The sequence below is a fragment of the Gorilla gorilla genome, chromosome 7 (genome assembly GCF_029281585.2).
Source record: "Gorilla gorilla gorilla isolate KB3781 chromosome 7, NHGRI_mGorGor1-v2.1_pri, whole genome shotgun sequence".
Lineage (NCBI taxonomy): Eukaryota > Metazoa > Chordata > Mammalia > Primates > Hominidae > Gorilla > Gorilla gorilla.
Genome location: NC_073231.2, coordinates 52,960,903 through 52,968,635, shown reverse-complemented (window position 1 = coordinate 52,968,635; position 7,733 = coordinate 52,960,903).

The window sequence follows — 7,733 nt, the reverse complement described above, 5'->3', positions numbered from 1 at the left end:
ATTTTGGATTTTGAATTTTCAGATGAGGGATGCTCAACCTGTACCAAAAGTTGGTGCTAGCCGATTAGGCAGAAAAGGAGTTTATTATGTGGATATTTAGGAGAGAACCAGCTCAAGCCTTAGAGTTTAGGAATAACGTCCAACTACAGGCTGCAGAACTGGCCTGATGTGTTTAACCATGGCCCCCACAACTGTCCTACAAGCACTGAGGGACACTGCTGGTGTCCCCACCCAACACTGCCATTTCTGCAGCAGCAACTTGGCCATTTTTGCCATCACAGAGATTCTGTATGTCATTTCCTTCCTCAAGTTGCTCCACTTTGTTTCCCTGAAATTTCCTATACTAATTTTTTTAAAATCCTATATTGATTTCTTTTTATTGTGGTAAGAACATTTAACATGAGATCTATTCTCTTAAGTATTTTTAAGTGCACAATCCAGTATTATTAACTATAGGCATGATATTGTACAGTGGAGCTCTAGAACTTATTCATCTTGCATAATTGAAAATTTGACCCATTGAGTAGCAACCATCACTCTAGAACAGATTCTTACTGGGAGAGCCTAAGTCATCTGCCTGTATTTTGTAAAAGAGATTGCAGAACTACATTTTTTGAGTTCTATCTTGGCAAGGCAGGATTCTTAAAGCTTCACATTCTTATACATGACAAAAGCATTCAAAGGTGCTAGCCACACAGAAATTATTGCAAATGTCCACTATAGTTTTTAATGTTGACAAGACTAGAATCCAAATGGTTCATCCCAAAATAACAATGCCTAGTAATTTCAAAATTTCAAATTATTGGTTTGAACACTGTAAAAGCAATATATAATCTTCAGCAATGATTCCTAAAAATTCCCTTTTCTTTACACTCCTATGCAGTATCCTACAAACTGCAGCTGCCTGTGCCTCCTCTCCTCAAAGCCCCTGGGAAAGCTCCCATTCCTTGTCTAAAGACCCTCTTCCTTCCCTCCTGCTTTCCTCAGCCCTCCTTTCAATTTCCCATTGCAAAAGCTCAAGAACTGGTCTAGTAAGACAGAAGCTGCCTTGGAGGGAGGCAGAGGAAAGAGATTAAGGCCAGCAAAACTAGAATTCTCTTTAAGGGAAGGGATGGGAAAGGGAGAGGCACTGGTACACTAAAAGCTTGTAACTAGTCATAGGATGGACACTTTTATTAGTGATACTTAAGCACTACTTGGAATAATTGACTGGTCTTAAAAGATGCAGAATGCTGTCAGATCTGGGGTTGAAATGTTGATTGTAGTTCCAAGTGTCTTCTATAGGAAAGCAGCTTGACTAAAGATAATAAATAAAAAGGAGCAGACTCACAGGTATTTTAAAGGAAAGATAAAGACTAGTGTTCACATTTATGAGTCTAAAAAGAACATTAATTTGATTTCAGGTTTCCAGTACAGAACTAATTCTTTAGCAGTAAATTCTACTAAGAGTTACTATAAATTATTGTCACAGATAGTTAGGTGATTCTCGGATGCTCCTAGTGAGCTCAGTGCTACCTCTTTAGGATATTCTCATGTGTCTTCCTTGATAGTTTGTGACAAGCGCAATGACACTTCAAATATTCATTCTTTTATGAAATTTTGTTGACCCTGACACAAAGCTATTAAACTGTCTACTCACATTTACTGCTCCACCAAATGAAAACTTTACACAATATTTCTGATCAGCATTGCTTGAGATAGACAGCTGGATCAAAACACATCCAGCAACACCATTTCTGCTTAGCAGATATCAGATTGCTTCCCTTAGAATACTGAATACAGCTCCAAATTACTGAAGAATTCCATCTAGGATAGCAGGGATTTTGTCTCTGCCAAAAGGATAGCTATCATAGAAATGCAAGAACTGAATCTGAACACCAGTAATTTGGTTATTGCAAATTATTTCATCCACTGGACTGCTGGCTCACATTCATGGAAGGGCTAGGTATTGCTGCTATCTTTCAATTCTTCCCAAATGGGGAAGCATTTACTACTGAGTCAGTTTGAAACTTAGAACTTACTGTTTCAATGTCATATGGATAGATCATGAAGCTAGCCTCTTAGTTTAACTCACAACTAAATTATAAGGTTAATAGTACTCAGTGTATACGCTATAACATCCTAAGTTGTAATTGGATGTGCTTGCCTTGCCTAGCCTGGGCTGGTAAAACAAGGATGGATGCCCTGGGCAGAGACTCCCATTGGGCATCCACTGGGGAAAGAGGAAATAGTCCTAGAAGTCATAACTGCAGAAACAGAGTCAGGGGGCGGAAAATGAGGACTTAATTAGGATCTGCCTTAGAAGATCTTCAAGCTGCCTTATTTTCATGTGCATTATTCAGACGTCTGAGCAGTTCCTGGTGCAATGTGTTTTGTGAAATATATTAGGCATTCAGTGCAGCTGTTTCCAGGTTTATTATGCAATATTCTGATTCTGATTCATGAAAATATTGCATTAAATACAATCGCTCATGTAATTACTGTGCTTAATCTACAGCATACTTTAATTAACACTGCACAGAATTCTGATTTAATCAATTAGATTTGATCTAGTGCAACTTAGCTGTAAATACTTTTTATGATGCAGCAGCCCAAAATAATTATTGAGACCTAGGGTAATATACAACTCTAAAACTAACACATTTCCTATGTTGAAAAGAGCGCATCATAATTTGAACTATAATTTTATTATTTACAAAAGTAAACTATAAAGAGTAGATCATTCCGTTTCCACTAATAGCCTATTAAAAAAAATCTCGTTGGGAGTGTTAGAACTTAAAAAATTTGTTTTATTTTTTAAAGATTAAACTCAAGCAAGAGTCACTGCTTTCTGGCTGTGTAAATAGTCTTCTTAACATCAATATCTCATGATGTTTCTCAATGTTATAGGTTAAATTTTATCTCCCCCTTCCCCACAAAGAGATACGTTGAAGTTTTAACTTCCAGTACCTCTGAATGCAGGGTCATTGCAGATGTAGTTAGGAATGAGGTCATATTGGAATAAGGTGGGACCATGATCCCATAAGGTGGGACAACAATATGACTGTTGTCTTTCTAAGATGAATGTTAAGGCAGAAACACACAAAGAGAAGGACATGTAAGTCCAAGGCAGAGATCAGTGTTTTGTAGCTGCAAGCCAAGGAACGCTAAGGGCTTCTGGTAACCAACCAGAAGCTAGGGAGAGGCAAGGGAGGAGTTCTCCTACAGGTTTCACAGCAAACACGGCCCCACTGACATCTTGATTTTGGACTTCCAGACTCCAGAACTGTGAGAGACAAAATGTGTATTTGTTTGGTTTGGTTTGGTTTTAGAGACAGGGTCCCACTCTCTTACCCAGGCTGGAGTATAGTGTCATAATAATAGCTCACTGCAGCCTCGAATTCCTCGTGTCAAGCAATCCTTCTGCTTCAGCCTCCTGACTAGCTAGGACTACAGGTGCATGCCACCACACCTGGCTAATTTTTTTATTTTTAGTTTTTGTAGACACAGGGTCTCACTATGTTGCCCAGGCTAGTCTCAAACTCCTGGCCTCAAGCAATCCTCCTGCCTCAGCCCCTCAAAGTGCTGGAATTACAGGTGTGAGCCACCACGCTTAGCCAAATTTGTGTTGTTTTAAGCAATCCAATTTGTGGTCCTTGGTTACAGTGGCCCTAAGAAACTAAAATACTTGCTAAAACTGAAGAAGTTGAGAATTGAAACTCAATGTAACCAGAATTTATGAAATTACTTTTTTATACTAGTGAGGAAAAAAGTATCTTGCTGAACTATTTTTAAAAGTGCATGTGCTGTTTTTAGTTGAAGTAAACTTTTTTATTCTTAAGTATTGACATAAATATAACACTTTTGTTCCTCAGACACAGCAGCTAGCAGAGTACCTTAAACATAAATCATTCCACAGTATATTTTGTGGCTTCATTTAAAAAGATTAAAAATGAAAATAGCCCATAAATATTAAAATACTCTTATAGAATATGAGCCATAAAAGATATACAGAACTACTGAAACATGAGAGTAATCATTGAAAAGAATTTGCACGAGGTTCATCAAGGCAAAATTTCATCTTGAATGTATATATGAATAATAAAGAAACTATATACCCTGCAGTTTGTGGATTATTCAGATTCTATATTTTCTGTTGCCTTATTTTGGCTTTGAAAAAAATACTCTTAGGACAAATACTATGTGATGTGCAGGGCCAAATAAAAGAATATACATTTTAGTTTTTGGCATTAACTTGCTAACAGACCTTATTACACAGATTTGGTAAGGATGAAAATTAAAAATATAATGAAAAAGAAATTTGGGGCTGGGCCCAGTGGCTCATGCCTGTAATCCCAGCACTTTGGGAGGCTGAGGCAGGTGGATCACTTGAGGCCAGGAGTTTGAGACCAGCCTGGCTGACATGGCAAAACCCTGTCTCTACTAAAAAAAAAATACAAAAATTAGCCAGGCATGGTGACGCATGCCTGTAGTCACAGCTACTTGGGAGGCTGAGGCAGGAGAATAGCTTGAACCCGGGAGGTGGAGGTCGCAGTGAGCCAAGATCGTGCCACTGCATTCCAGCCTGGGCAACAGAGCAAGACTGTCTCAAAAACAAAACAAAACAAAACAAAACAAACAAACAAACAAAAAAACAAAAACGAGAAAAATGAATTTGGGGGGGTCATTTGTAAATTCTTTGATTTTTGTTTCCCCTGAATACCCGAGTTGACTATTGTTTTGTTGTCACAAGAGTGATGACATTTGATGGAAAGACATTAGTGGATACCTGCAAAGGATCTGGACGCAGGCAGCTCTCAGAGCAGAGACTATGGCAGCACGCTCCCAACCAGAGGGGAAAGTCTCCTGGCATCAGGCGTCCTGGAAAGCCACCGGGCACTAGCTGATTGCTGTGCATCTTGTCAGGTCCATTGAGAAGCAGCACCTTTCCATTCTTCAAGGTCTTCACAAGCCTCCAGCCCTTGGGATTTTCTGGACGTTTTGGTTTTTGCCTATTACACTGGTAGAAATAACTAGTATAATACAACCCCCCACCCCAGATCATTTGAGATGGATGGATGAATTCCACAGATGGAATGAATGGAAGTTTAAATTCCCAGGTGTAGTACTCCTTAGCAGGACCAAGGCTTAAAACTGCCTGAGATCCATTCCTGCAGGTATATAACTGGGACTACAAAATAAAAAGATGACTAAGATTGATAAAACATAGACAAACCAAGATATACTGACTATAATATTCTAGTTTCTGTGCTAAGCACCCCACATATAATATCACTTAATATTTCTTTTAAATTTAATTTTGATATATTTTATAAACATCAGAAAGATTGAGTGGTGAGTAGTTGGGAGCTGGTTTTTAAAAATTATTTTCCTTTAAAAGGAATATACTCTTTGGTATGTATATTTCAATATTAAAAAATAAAACCAGTTAAATATTATGGTAAGGCTAATACTAAAAACAAGTATTTTGTTTCACCTCATCTTACTAATTACAATTATTTATTCCTTACCTATTCCCTCTCATTGTCTGGTAATTTTTAATGTTTTTAGTTATTTCTTCTAGTATTTTCTTTCTTATTTCTAAATAACATACATATATAGATACTTCCTGATTTTTTAGTCTTTTTGTCCATTGACTTCCTTCTTTTTTTTTTTTTTGTCCATTGACTTCCTTCTATGGAAGATGAGGATTTACTCTCCTATACCTCCTCTTCTTGCATTCTTGCATACATTTCCCTTCCTCCTATCCTTCTGATATATTTATATCATAATTTTTGGTTAAATCTGTATCTAGGGCTAATATTATTTTGAATATATAAGTATTATTTATAGCTAAGTCACAGAGTATATCATGATTCTATTTCTTCTCTTGTATAACTGTTTCCACTAGTTAATAAATACATTTTTTTATTTGCTTGGTTTTGTGTGCTTTTATTACTAATTCATACCATGGTTCTCTAATGTAAGTAAAAATAGCTTTTGAACATGTGTAAGTGTTCTATCTGTTGCATATTTATCTTGGGGAATTTCATCTGAAGTCTTCAGTTCTCCTCCTCCTACCCCAAGTTAGTTGTTCTGTAAGTTTGACATATAGCTACTACCTGGGACTTTTCCGTTCACCACGATCTTCAGATGTTTTTGTTGGTTTCCCTGTGTTCCTAAATCCTTTGTCTTTCCTTGCTATACTCCCTCATTTTGGTAGAGCACATTCTCCAGGGTTTTCCTGAGAAAGGTAAGTAATTTAGGGCCTCACTTCTATGAAAATGTTGAGATTCTACCCTTACATTTCAATGACAATTTTTCTAGGTTTAGATTTTTTTTTTTTTGGTATAATTTTTCCTCAAAAACTCTGACGGCGTTTCTCCATTGCCTTTTGGCTGTAATGGTGTTGTTGAGCAGCTACAGGCTACTCTAGTCCTCATTCTGTTGTCAGTGTCCCCCACCCTCCAACACCCCAGAAGTTTTTAGGCTCATCTCTTTATCCTGGTGTTCATGATATGCTCTGGTCAGGCAAAACCTCTAAGAGGATTTGTATTTGCTTGTACCAAATGCTTGGGGGGTATAGCCAGTCTGGGATTAAACTGAATTAAATTCTTGGCTAGAGGGTTATCAGACCATTTAGATAGTCTGATTTTGGACCATAAACTTGTGTGAGGCTGCCTCATGGTTCCAAATTCTCAGTGGCAATTTCTCTCTTCTCCACTCTTGCCAAAATTTGAAATGGTCAATTTTTCTTGTGGCCCATTATAAGTACTATGGAGGCTTATTTCTAATTTACCCTTACACTGAAGGTATCATTCTTTGGAATCCCAGAATTCTGGTAGAAGTAGAATCTATTAGACTTCCCAACTTGCAGTAGCCCTGGGCTTGGCTCTCTGGCCCCATTCCTCAAAATGCCCACACTCAGCTGGTTAGACAAACACTGTCAGTATAACAGTGGTCCATTTGCCTTTCTAGATTTCTTCAATCAATACCTGGCTGGCCTGGATTTCCTTTTTTGGTCTGATAACTTTAAGATGATTTTCTAAAAATTATATATATTTTTTCTTCCTGTTTTTTTTTTTTTTGAGACAGGGTCTCACTCTGTTGCCCAGGCTGGAGTGCAGTGGTGCAGTCATGGCTCACTGGAGCCTCAACCTCTCCAGGCTCAAGTGATCCTCCCACCTCAGCCTCCCAGGTAGCTGGGACTGCAGGAATGTGCATACCTGACTAATTTTTTTTCTTCTATATCATGTAGTGATGGGGTTTCACCATGTTGCCCAGGCTGATCTTGAACTCCTGGGCTCAAGTGATCTTCCCACCTTGGCCTCCCAAAATATTGGGATCACAGGTATAATTGTGATTGGGATCACTGTGCCTGGCCTAAGATATGATATTTTGTCTAGAAGTTTTAGTTATTTCCAGCAGTCCAGATACCTATCTTGTCATTGCCTTAGAAATGGAAGTCTATGATTTTAAATATATTTCTAAGCCTCAACTTCCTCATTTGAAAAATGAGGATAGTTTATACCTCATAGTATTGTAGTATTGTGGGGAATAAGTGAGATGATTAGTGTAAAGCTCTTAATTCTGTGCCTGTACTTCAATTAATGTTTACTTATTTTTTTTAAAAATGGCATTCTCAGAGTCTAAACATATGTTGCTCTATCTTGCTGTATTTTTACTCATATACGGCACACCTAATACCAGGAAGTGAAGATGTGAATAATCTAACGTTCTAATAAATTTTATAT